Source organism: Meriones unguiculatus, chromosome 7, assembly GCF_030254825.1.
Source record: "Meriones unguiculatus strain TT.TT164.6M chromosome 7, Bangor_MerUng_6.1, whole genome shotgun sequence".
In the NCBI taxonomy this organism is placed as follows: domain Eukaryota; kingdom Metazoa; phylum Chordata; class Mammalia; order Rodentia; family Muridae; genus Meriones; species Meriones unguiculatus.
This window is the reverse complement of record NC_083355.1, coordinates 61484365-61497101: the sequence shown is the minus strand read 5'-3', so window position 1 is coordinate 61497101 and position 12737 is coordinate 61484365. Positions and strand designations below refer to the sequence as shown.

Below are 12737 nucleotides of genomic sequence, written 5' to 3'. Positions count from 1 at the left end.
TGACCCCTTTCCCGGGCTAAAGTAAGTCAGGCAGACATTCATTTTCTATAAACATGGGAGTTGGGGGATGCTGCCTTGAATCCTGATCCGATCCTCAGTCTCTGCAAGCATGGCGTCTCAGCCTCCTCCCCATCCCTCCCCAGTTACCAGTGTGAAACCGGGTGAACACACGATTTTATTAGTGGGGAACAGGAAGCCCATTGGAAAATGTGAATCTGAGATAACGCGATTCTTTGGCTGTTTATTAGCTTGTTTCAAACGGAAAGAAGTGGCCTAAGGGTGTTGGAGGGGATGGGCACAGTGTTTCCGTGGCTCCATCCGCTCCTTGGTGCCCTACTGGCTGGTGTGTGCGTCACTGTGTGGTCGCGGTCCCGGAGCTTCAGCTCACCTTGGTGGCACTCAGTTTGGGAACCTGCCCCCACAAAAACTTTTCTAGTCTCCATTCAAGCAAATGGCTTTTGGAAGGTGTGGGCTCTCTGCAGTCACCCTGCCGGTGTCTGAAGGAGTTGGTGTGGATGGAAGGAAAGTCTATATTTTATTGAAGGGGTGAGTCAAGGATTGCACGAACCCCCACCCACGCATTTGCATTTCCGAACTTTCTCTGATGACGTTTTAAAGAAATGGAGGAAGAGCTGTTTCAGGGGGACGGCACAGTTTTGCCTCCTCTGAAACCACAGGTGAAGTGGGGGCTGTATTTCTTTTTTATGGGGCTCTAATGCCAACTTGGAGAATGTCTAGGTGCGCCCCTGGTCTTCTCTCCCTCTCTTTTGACTAAGTTCCCATTTTATTTCTGCTTCCTAGACATTTACTCCCTTTATTATTATGACTTCCTTCAAAATTTTGGGTAAGATTTCAGTACATTTTCCTATTTAATGTTTTTTTGTTTTTGTTTTTGTTTTTTTTTTTGTTTTTTTTTTTTTTTTTTTTTTTTTGGTTGTGGGCTGTACCACGCCTGAGGGATAAATAAAAACATAAAAATGCAAACATTGCCAGGATTATGACTTATGATTATAACAAGCCCTTACCTCCAATAAAATAGCCACATTTGTTTCTGCCTACTGTGTGCGTAGGTAAATAGAGGAATACATTTTTGTGTAACTATTCAAAAGATTTTCTAAAAGAGAAATTCAAGTATAAAACTGAAATTCAAGTATAGTTACAGAACATATTAGTTCAATTAAAGAAAGTTGAATGTATCCATTACCCCAATTATGATATCAAATGAAATTGAGTTATTCTTAAAGATAAACAAAAATGTCCTTATTTTTGCCCAGTTTAAGTTGGGATATTCAGAAGGCTGCTTATTGCTTGGAGACATTATCATCATTTGCTATCAAGGTGCCTGAGACATACCTGTGTATGAGGCAAACTGTGGGGTTCTCTTATTGGACTGCCAACATCTACTCAGAAATGAGTTGGTGAGGATGCTGCCATCCAGCTAAGAAAAGCAAAACAAGGTAGAAAGGGGATGTTTCTGGGTTTTATTGGTATCAGGTGGCCTCTCTGTGTGCATCTATCCATAGTAGTGGAAATGAGAGAGCTTGTCTGTCCTGTTGTTGGCAGAATAAACAAGAGAAGCTGCCCTGTCCTTGTCTCTCGCATTCTGGGATAACCTGTCTCTAATGGTCAGCACTCAGTTATGGGAGCAGAGGCTGTTGGTGGACTGTTCAGTATGACATTTTGAAGACTTTGGGTGATTGTGTTAAAATTTATTTCTGAGGTCTGAGAAATTATCCCACACATAATGAGAAGCAATCCTTGGGTGTCCTTCCCCTGTCACTTTCTGTGTTCAGAAATAAGTCTGTGGGAAATCACCCGGTAATACCACCTTCCTTCAGTGTCTACCTCCCAGAGATGTATCTTGATGTTTCCAAAGTGCTAGAGAAACAGGTTGATTTGCTTTGCACGCTACTGATTTACTGAGCTCCTCAGTACAGACACTGCATACTGTGCACACCAAGGTGTAAACCTGAGAATATCCTCCGAGCTGGCTCCTTATTATGCCCTAACTCGGGGAAGCCTGGCCAATATTTACTGATCTGACTATCCTGCCTAACCCAGAAAGTTAGAGCCCCAAAGATGCCCCCCCCCCCCGCGCCAGGCCAGGTTTCTAAACAGGCTTGCCGAGGCAGGCTACTTCAGAGGATTAATTGTCTCTCCAGACCTGGCCACTCCTTGGTGCCTCTGGGTCTGCAGGCCTGTGTGGAGAATACAGGAGGTGGGGGGGCTGAAGCCTGGCAGCTTATTTTGTCCCGTGATAAGCAGCCCTGAGTGGAAAGCATGCATCCATCCCCACCTCTAGCCAGGCAGCCAGAAGCTGTAGCTAGTTAGCTCCACCAGCGAGCAGTGTTCCTTGGCCATTGGTTGCTGCTCCCTGGCTGCTCCGAGGCTAGGGTGGGTGCAGAAAATTCCAAAAGCGCTGCCTTAGATGATCCTCACATTTGACAGAACAGTTAAAGCTTGGCTCTACCCGGACAACCGCAGAGTCTGTCTGCTTCATACTGAAACCAAACGGAAAAAAAAAATCCATTGGAAATGCTTGAGGACAACAGGAAGGTCATCCCTCCATAGTCTACCCTGCGGCACTAGCTGGGGATAAAGAGAAAGACATCCTAGATCGAGATGTTATCCAAGTACCTGAGAATTAACCTTCCTGTAGAAATGCTTTCTGACAAGAACAGTGCCGCAGCAACATAAAATTAATTGTTTTTAAAAATGTTGGTGTAGCTTGCCACTCAGAGTCTATCGGTTGTATGAGTCTGAAAGTTGGGAGCTTATTGGTATGTGCTTCTCTGCTTCCTGGCAAAACAGGAAGAGAAGAGGGGACTGGAGGGAATGGAAGCAGAGAGGTTAGAACACCTGTGCCCGGTGAAAGCGGTGAAAGCGTGGGGCTGATGTCCACAGCTCTGACTTCGGAGAGGTGCTAGATATAGCGAGTGGATCAAACTGGCCTGGTGAAGTAGATCAGTGCTGGGTAGAGCAGGCGCGGTTTAAGGGTTAATGATGGCGGGGCTGGTCTCGGGATGGCTGGGAGGTGCTGTGTATATGGTGTGTGAGCTTTGTGCCATAACACAATGGAAACGTAATTATCTGGCTGAAACGTGTTCAGATGGCAAGAAGTTGCAAAACAGATAGATCTTCCTGAGAAGAGAGGGCGCTGGTTACAGAGGCCTGCAACCATCATCTTTTTTTCAATACATTTTAAACAAGAGGATCTAGTGAGTGATTCTGATTCAATACACATAATCAGTTTGCAAGTCTTATTTCCATTTGAAAACAGGGCCATTTGCAATCATAAGAGCCGGACACACTGAAAGATACAGAGTGCATTAAGAGCAGATGATGGGTGACAGAATCTGTAGGCAAGCGCTAAATATTTTCTCCCAGCCTCAGACCTGTGCGTCTTGCGTGTCTCAGTCCTGGTGTAACATGAATGGAGTACTCTTGTTGGATATATAACTTACTTGCTTAAAAACCGGGACTCTGTGATCAGGAAGGGAGTAAAAAACAAATGGCCAGAAAGATGCCACGTTAACTGTGTTCCTCGGTGACGCTTACCGGTCGTGTTTTTTTTTTTTTTTTTTAAAGGGGTTGTCCAGGACTAAAGTTCACGCGCTTGAGCCGTGCAGTCCTGAACCCTGTGTAGGATACTAAACCGAGGAGGCTTGTGGCAGAGGAGACAACTCGGCCACCTGGCAATTCCACAGCTCAAGACACGGGGGCCTCCTGCAGCCTGGTGGCTCCACACGGGTTGTCTGGGGTCTCAGCGAAAAGTACGGGCTCTTGAATTTCGGGGCAGTTCATGGTCTCTCCTTCAGAACCAAGGCAAGCGCCCGCCAGGAGCCTTTGGCTTCCTATCGGGATCTCCGTACTGCTCCCCTCTCTCCAACTCCTGCCCAAGGCTCCCTTGAGTGCTGCTGCAGCGCCTAGAGAGCAGCCTCGCTTCCCCGCTTCCCAGACCCCTGCCCCATCCCAGCGGCGACTCGCCATCCAGCGGTGAGTCTCCGGGAGGAACGATTTTTGTTGCGGCCCGCCTGCCTACACCACCATAGCCCCCCTCCCCGAAACTACCCTCACAACCCTTGAGGAGAGGAAGAGAAGAACATGCGAGGAATTTGGAACCGTAGAATATATAAATACTAGTTCACTGGGTCAGCGTTCCGATCCAAGAGTTTAACCTGAAAAAAAAAAAAATCAAACAACAACATTTTAAGAAAACCCAACGGGGAGGGGGCGGGGGAGAGGCCGGCTGGAGAGATGGCTCAGCGGTTGAAGAGTACTAGCTGCTCTCTTGCAGAAGACCCAGGTTCAGTTCCCAGCACCCACACTACAGCTCACAATAGTTTGTCACCTCCGTTTCAGTGAACCCAACACTCTCACACAGACATAGTTACAGGCAAAACTCCACGCATGTAGAATAAAAATAAATAAGCCATTAAAATTTAAAAAGGGAAAGAAAATCCAAACTAAAGCATGCCACAGCTGTTTGATGGGGGAGAAAAAGACAGTTCGTGTCTTTTCAGATACCAACACCTAACTTTCCAGCACTCTTGAAATTCTGATAATGGAATGTACCTCTTGTAAATTTCATTTTTTATTTCAAATGGGGGATAAATTGTGAACCTCAGATTGGTATCTCTTAAGCAAGTATAGTTTTAGAGTTCTTTGTAAAGTGTTTCCTGTCTGGGAAGATCTCAGGAGATCCAATAGACAGATTAGGATGGGGTAGAGTTTCTGCTCCCAGTCTTGCTCAATTTTCTGCAAAACTATTCTAAAATCAGAAACAGAAAGAAAGCACTCCAATATTCTTTCTAATGGACACCAAACATAAGGACCACAAGACTCTAAAGACACCATCCTCACACCTTCTTCACCATCACCGCCAAAACTCTCTTTTATTTTCTCCCCAGAACCGATGCTGTGGATAAACTACAAATGCCTAGGGGCAAATGTTCACCTTGGGAGGAGGGAGGAGTAAGGCCTGCTCAGCAGGAAGGGTTCATGCCCCCCCCCCCCAGTTCTACAAGCTGGGGAGAGAGAGGGGAGGAAACAGGGATCCTACAGTTGAGAGGAGGTGAGTGTGAAGCTGGGCTCAGCAGCACCTAGCCTAGCCTCCTCTGGCCTGGGGCCGAGTGTTTTAGCAGAACACGACAGTCTAGAGCCACAGAGAGCTGGAGCAGACTCCCGGAGCAGGAAGTTGCAGCTACCAAACAGCCCCACAGGGTCATGGCAAACAACAACAACAACAAAACCAGCTACTCTAGAAGTGAGGGCTGACCTGTGCTTATCCCTTCACACCCTCTTGGGGCAAAGGTGCCAGAATCAGTATGTCTATGCCAAGTCTTCAGGTGTAGACCTTGAGATGTAAACCTTGGCCTGTCTTCCTCAGGAATGCTCCTTGACTCCTTCCCCTGAGTCCCAAGGACCATCTGCAGGGGCAATTTAAAGCTTGTATTCACAACCCAATGTGACTTTATCGTCAGTTTGCTTGCTCCCCTACCCTCCCCAACTTTCCATTTCTTCATTTTAGTGCCTGTTTCACTTGCTTTCTTATCCAATTCCAGACTCAGAGCTGCAGTCTTATTTTGTAGGCAATTCAGTGTCATTTTCTTAATGCCACTACTAAAAGGAAAAGCAGATAAAGTGGATGGGCTAACCTGTAAGGAATAAAAGCCAGTGAGGTCTACATGGGAGGCCATTTGAAGAATGAGAGGGCCAAAGAGTAGCCAAGGTCTGCCTGTCAAGGATATGCAAGACACACGACAGAGGGAGCAAGGAGAACCCTCTGTCTGAAGAAATTCAACAACAGTAGCGGGAGAGGGAGGGAAACAGCCCCCCACAGAAGGCAGGCCTGCGCTGTGCCAGCGTAGACACAAGCGGAGAGGGAGTAAGTCTGTCTGGAATAGTCTTGGAGGGAGGGGGCAACTCTAGAGATACTGCCAGGGCCCAGAAATGGGAACTACCTTGCCAAGACAAATTAAGGAGCCCCTGGTTTCAGCCCCAAGTAGTCCCCTCCCCCAACCCCTTCTTGCTGGCAACTTCCACCTGTCAGCTCTGAACTCTGTGCCCCAAGGAGGTACAAATTCTGGGGAGATTGGAAGCAAAGGACACAGTTATATGGAGAGAAAACAGTAGATTCTTTCTAAGAAGAAAGGAAGGAAGGAAGGAAGGAAGGAAGGAAGGAAGGAAGGAAGGAAGGAAAAGAAGGAAAGAAGGATGGCTTCTGGAAACTTGTGAAGGAAGACAAAACTTTCCTTGGAGACCTATGTCCCACAGCATGCCCCCAAGCTGGGAGACAGACCTGAATCCCTTTGGTCCCTGCAAGCATGACCTGGAGGGAGTCATCTCGCGAAGAGCGACCCAGCTGTCTAGGAACAGGGCGGGGAGATCGCGTGGGTAACCCTCACTTTAGAGTCCTAGGCTTCCCAAGATGGAAGACCTTGATCCTTTAGGGCTGTGTTTTCACAAAGGCAGTCCCCGCCCCCCATAAACAAAATGAAACAAACAAACGAAGCACAACTAACCAAACAACAACAAAAATAACTGGCTGGGGCCAGCTGGCTCCGCGGGGCGCACACAGCTGGGGAGTCTAGAGACTGCCCGGGCCTGATGGAGCGGTTCTGTCCAGCTACAAGGAAGTTCCCACCCCACTTGGGCCCCCTTTGGGGGGGCGTCTCTGCAGCTCTGGGGAGCCCAGACCCTTTCTATTTTAAGGGTCACACACGCTGTGAAGTATTTTAGCTGCAGCACAACCTTTTAAATACCCCAGCACGACACGGGCTGCCTGAATAAGGACCTCATTTGGGTGATGACCGGCCGGAGTGCTCATTTGAGACGCTTGGGCGGCTGTGAGGCTGGGACTCGGCTCTGCCACGGCCAGGCCAGCAGGGTGAGGTCTCCGGGAGGGACGGCGGCGCTGCGGGCCGGCCCGGGATGGAGGGAGGCGGTCCGGGCTGGGCCCGGCGCCCTTCGCCCAGCTCACGCGGCTGGAGGCCGAGCGCGACCGAGCACGGGCGGGGCGGCTCTGCCGTCCGGCTGGTTTGTTTGTTTGGTTGTTTGTTTGTTTGTTTGTTTTCTTCGTGGAAGAGCCGGGCTCAGCGCGGACTCCATCCGACCCGAGGCTGAGGCCTGTGTCCCTTCTCCAACTCGCCGCTCGCCCTGTCCCCCACCCCGCTTCTTTAGGCTCTGAACGTTTTGGAAGCCGAGATTTCCTTCCATCTTCGGGGCGGATTAGTTTCATCTCTCCCAGATTCAGCAACCGAGCCTTCGAAAAAAGTCTCCGTGTGTTTATTTATTTACTCACTTACTTATTTTTGTAGCGTTCAAACGAATGCGAAGCCACGGATCGAATCCTGTCACTCACGTGGGGTTAGCGCCTCCCGATATTTCACACGGGAGACAAAACTTGGGTCTCTCTTATTTGTAGTTGTCCTTAACCTTTGCAGCAACTGCTGCCGACGCGGATCTGCCCGTCCCCTAATAGATTTTCCCGGGGACGGTGACAGAGAACTGATTTCTTTTCTATTAGGGTTTAGCCCATCTTTGTGGAAGGCCGGCAGGACGACCGGGGATGGGATTTGCATCTCTTAGGCGCCCTGTGTGGTCTTTGTGCGAAGCTTGTAACTGTTAAAAATGACTTGTTAGGAAGCGTGTGGGCTCTCAGCGCCCCCCTTTTGACAGAGGGATTGAGAAATTCAGATGGGCCCTGTAGGATTTAGCCTGCAGATTCCGCCTGAACCCTAAAGCAATTAGACCTTAATCTCACTGCAATCATATTTGAGTTAGGATTGGTTGCACTTTGTTTACTTCAATTAAAAGCAGTGGAATATTTTTTTTTTCCAGCCTTTAAAGCGAAATCTTCAGGAATAAAAAAACCTCAGCACTTTTTAGAAACGGTTTTGGTGGCGGTGGGGGATTTTCTCGGGAGCTCTTCTCCCGGTCCTCCGGCCCGTCCCCTCCCCCACCTGAATTATTCTCCTCCTGTGCTCGCCGTCGCCGCGACCGTCTTCCCAGGGGTAGGACTGGGGTCTCGACGGGACAACGTCTAGAGACCTCCAGCAGAGAGAGGCGCCCTTGTCCGGCGGCGATCACGCGGGGGGAGTGCCAACCAGGGTGCCTACACGCGGCCCCCCGTGGAGCATCCCCGCCCGGGCGCGCCCCGAGGGCGGCTGCTCCCGGCCAGCGGGCACCCACCCGGCATCACTCCTGCAGGGCTCGGGGCTCGGTCGGCTCGGCTCGGCCCGCGGAGGCCGGCCCCTCGCTGCTCTGGAGCCTGGCGGGACGCTGGCTCCGGGCTAGCCCCGCGCCCCGGGGCGGGCACGGGTGGGGCGAGCCTCGGCGGTTGGGGTTAGTGCTCCGCTCGGCCGGGCTGCGCGCGGGGGTGGCCAGCACCCGCAGTGGCCGTCCCGGTCCTCTTCGGCTCCCGCGCGGGCCAGGCTGGCTTCTGCCCTCCGTCTCCCTAAAGCCAACGACTCTCAAGCAGCGAGCGCTCCCTCCCGGCTGGCCTCTCGGTTCTGACCGCCACGCTCCAGAGGCCCAAAGCCAGGCCCGTCACGGCGACGCCTCCACCTCGGCTGAGGGGTCTGGGGCTGTTCTCTCGGCCTTCCAGATCTGGGTCACACAATCCTTAGGCTGCTCGGGGAGGTAGCCAGCAGTTACTGCCGAGTCAGCAGAAACCGGAATCTGTGGGGAGTTTATCACCTTCGTGGTTTAATCTAGTAAGATTGCCACTTTGATCTGCTCAAAAATATTCCTTCATTTGGGAGATAGCAAGGGAGTTAATGCTCCTTCCATTTTGACTCCTGGCTTAGCTCTCTTAGTTCACTTCATTCTTTTTCCTAAATTACCTTTCCCAGCCAACACAGAATGTAAACAGAGGACTTTTCACAAGAAGGGCTTCAATGCTCTTTATTTTTTATCCGAAAGAGGACAGAGCCACCTTTTAAGCTACTTTTAACTTCTAAATAGTTCTTTTCCGATCACTCGCTCCAGGGAGGACGTTTTAATTTTTTCGCTTTGTTTTTGAGTCCATCGGAACGAAGAGAGAAAGCTGTCTGCTGTTGTAGCTGAAATTCTTTAAGTGAGGAGAAAGTACTTTGCTGATTGAGTGTTGAGTGTAGGGCAGAATTTACTGGTTTAAAAAAGTAATGCTCTCTCAAAGCTGTATGAAATAGTCCATGTCTGTAGGACAATTGTTACTGCGAGCTACTATAAACTCCATTAAGAATTTTTAAGCATCCAAAAAGTAATCCAGATTTTTTTTTTTATGATCTTGGGTGTGGGACAGAAAACAGCTTCAGGGAAGAGAAGAAAAGGACAAGGTTGCAGCATTAAGCTGTCTGAGATCTACCAAGTCTTGGTGTAAGACTGAGTGAGGATCCCGCTTTAAACTCACTCTGTAGTTTAGTGCACCCTTTCACTTGTGAATAGGGTCTGTATCAAAACCCTAGTGTGACCATGACAATTGGGTAATCACACACAAGGCATCTTTGCTAATGGAGAGATTCTGTAAATATGTTTCTAGTGAATACAGAGATAACAGTCACAGTGAAAGGGTCAGGCACCACAAATCATAGATTACTCTGCCAAGGGTTGCCAGCCATCTGAGGTTTGGAGGACATTAACTGCCTCTGCATTCTCAGAATACTCTCCTCCGTTTGTGATTTCACTTACTTGACCCTACTTCTGTTATTAAAAAGCTGGCAGGCACAATCAAGGGCAAGCAGGTTGGCTACCTACCCTTCTGGCAGCTCTCCAATAGTCCCATTTAGCTGCCAGAAGACGGAGAGATGGCTGAATCACTCGTGTGATCCTGAAGTAGCATCAGGAGGTACCAGGGAAACTTCAGGGGCAGTTTGCGGCCGCCCTTCAGCTCTGGTTCTACATCTTCCACCGCAGATTCGGAACAGACCCCCAGGGGATTCATTCCTGGGAAGAACAGGGGGGAAAATGACAAGACCTGACTTAGATTAAAAAAAAAAAAATCTTAGTTCCTGGGGAAAGTAAATTGTGTCTTACTAGGGAGCCTTAGTTTTGAAAAGTAACACAAAAGTAGCATTCTCATTCCTGACTGGAGCGAAACCCAGGAATTCCCCTTGTTAGATGGCCATGAATACTGCAGAGAAATCAAGTGCTGTCAATGAAATTTGGAGGAGTGCTACTTCATGTCAGTTGAACAAATTTCTGGCTTATAGCATTTGCTTTAATAAAGGTTTTTTTTCTTCCTAAATCCATTAGAGATTAGACACTGAACTTTCAGAGAAATATGAAATTGGGATTATATAAAAAGTAAAAAAAAAAACAAAAAAAAAACACCACGGGTTGAAACAAGGTAGTATTTGGCACAGCAGAGGCATTGTAAAATTAAAATACATTTCTCTCAAACATCAGTGTTTTGTACATGAGGCTACAGCATTTAGGAGTGCATCATAAGAGACTTCTACAGGTGAAATATGACTGCGTAGCTCTTCTTGGTTCAGACGATAGCCTCCCCCCCTTCTCATAGTCTTATTTTGGAAATGGTTTGGGGGACCTAAATTGAGCTACTATTACCAAGGGGAAAACCATAACTTACTAGTAGGTACCAAGAAAATCCCAGGGGACTTGCCTGCACGAGAGGGTTTCTAACACCTTAGAACAGAACAGAAAGGTTCAGTTCACTGAAGTGTGTGTGTTCAGGAGGCTTAGCAAAATATATTCTTTAACTATATTTTCTAATATTCTAAGGGGGTCTCTAGATGTAAAATGTAAGGAAAAAATCCTCCAAATTTAATTTTCCAAAATTATATTATCAAATTAGTATATTCTTAAAAAAACAGGATAGACATTAGTCATCTACATTACCAAAGGAGGAAATGTTTTAAAACCAGATGACAGATTTGTGCTTTATAACTTAAACAATACTGAATGATGAACAATCTTCCATGTTCATTAAGCAGAAAGAAGAGAGAATGTCTGTAAAAGTGAATGAAAGAGACTTTTATTGAACAAATATGCCTAACCCCCTATTTTATTAGCTGATAATACAAATCATTACTGGCTCTTGCTCTGAAAATCATTTCAATGTAATGAATTCATTTTAGAGCCTCAATACAGCTGAGGTTGAAGACTCTTTGTGACTTTGGGAGGAAGTTTCAAATGGCCCCGCCCAAGTTGAAGACTTTTTCTTGTTTACTAAGTTATAAAGTTGAAACTTTTACTCAGGAACATTTCCAGCTTGGATAACACTTTTTGCCAGATAAAAGTTTCTTTCAAGGTAACAGAGAACAAAAGGCAAGAAGGAACCTCCAAGCCTGTATGACTCAGGTGGTCACCTTCCACATCCATAAATTAAAAGTTTTTCTTTATGTGTTTGCTGTTTATGTCTTGCATAGTGCCTGAAACATAGCATTTGACAAACACTTTATTACTCAGTTTGTGCAATATCCTCATTATTTCCCTTGTAATTCTTATTGGTTTCTCCTCCTCCTCCTCCTCTTTCCCCCTCCTCCTCTTCTTCCTTCTCTTATTTTTTTTTAATTTTGAGACAAGGTTTCACTATATATCCCTGGATGTCCTGACACTCATGATGTAGACCAGACTGGCCTCGAACTCACAGAGGTTCTCCTGCCTCTGCCTCTCAAGTGCTAGAATTAAAGGTGTACGCCACCACCCTGGGCTATTTTTTTTTTCTTGTAATGTTAACAAAACAAATAAAATTCTAGGTAATTTTGATCAAACAAAAATGACAGGAAAACAGTCAATTCTTTGCCAGTTGGTAAGAGAGAATGATGGTATTTTCCTAGTTGAGTTACAACTGTGTGGCATGATACTATTTTGTTTGAAACAAACGTAAAATTCCAGATGTAACACAACCTGCATTTAAAGAAGAAATGACTTAGAAAGCCCTAATCGTTTATTACTTTTCAGATATAAACCCACTGAAGAACATCCACCATCCTAAAGAATGACCTTTGGAAGAGGTGAAGGAAGTTCAAGGTCACAAACTCTATTCTGCCTTATCAGATAAATTTTGAAACTGATTGGCATGGTCTTCTTGATGAGGAAATGTTTTTAAAAACTAGCACTGCTTGTTAACCATAATCCGCATAGGGCTGTTTTTAGGAAGTCGGCCCAGTGGGCACAGTTCCAACCTCTGCCCCTAAGTAAGTGCTCCCCACAGGTTAGTGTGCAGCCTGGGCACACTGAAACCAATGAAGTAAATGGGAAGGGGGTGAGGAGGGGTGGAATCCTGAGTTTAGAAGTGGCTGTGGGCCTGCGTCTTCTTTTAGCTCAAATGAGCTCCTGGATGGCTTCTTCATTGATTTGGGGGCCTGACTCAAGATTATTTACAGTTTTGAAGGATGATTATAAGAGGTGATTATATTTTTCAAGTGGAAAATATATGTTTATGTACCAAGGATATCTCTAACTTCCCTGGACAGTCTTTCATAGCAGACATTTGTATGTCAGCAGCATACTCATGGGGCCATCTTGATGGCTTGGACCAGAAAGAGTCAAACTGTAATAGTGACAGTACCCCAGAGACACTAGGTCTTAAACTGTAATGGTGACAGTACCCCAGAGACACTAGGTCTTACTTCTGCAATCCGCTCGGCTAAAGCAGAGGACCCTCTTCTAAAGCTCTTGGTGTACAGGTGGTGCTGATATGCAAATCTGCATTTACAGGCTTCACAGATCTCAAGGAGTCTTCCCACTTGTATTCCTAGAAGGAAATGGAAGCAGTGGTTCACTTCCTT

The 12737-nt window shown here is 47.1% G+C and overlaps 1 long non-coding RNA gene across 6 annotated transcripts in view; it reads left to right on the top strand.

Moving 5' to 3' along the window:
- Positions 1-12737, top strand: part of LOC132655421 (uncharacterized) — a 37073-nt gene that overhangs the window by 759 nt on the left and 23577 nt on the right. The window contains exon 1 of one of the 6 annotated variants that reach the window (XR_009593229.1): positions 11999-12143. The exons of the other annotated variants lie outside the window; for them this stretch is intronic. This is a non-coding gene — a long non-coding RNA (uncharacterized LOC132655421). Of the gene's footprint in view, positions 1-11998; positions 12144-12737 lie in introns of those variants that run through there. 6 annotated transcript variants of the gene reach the window in all.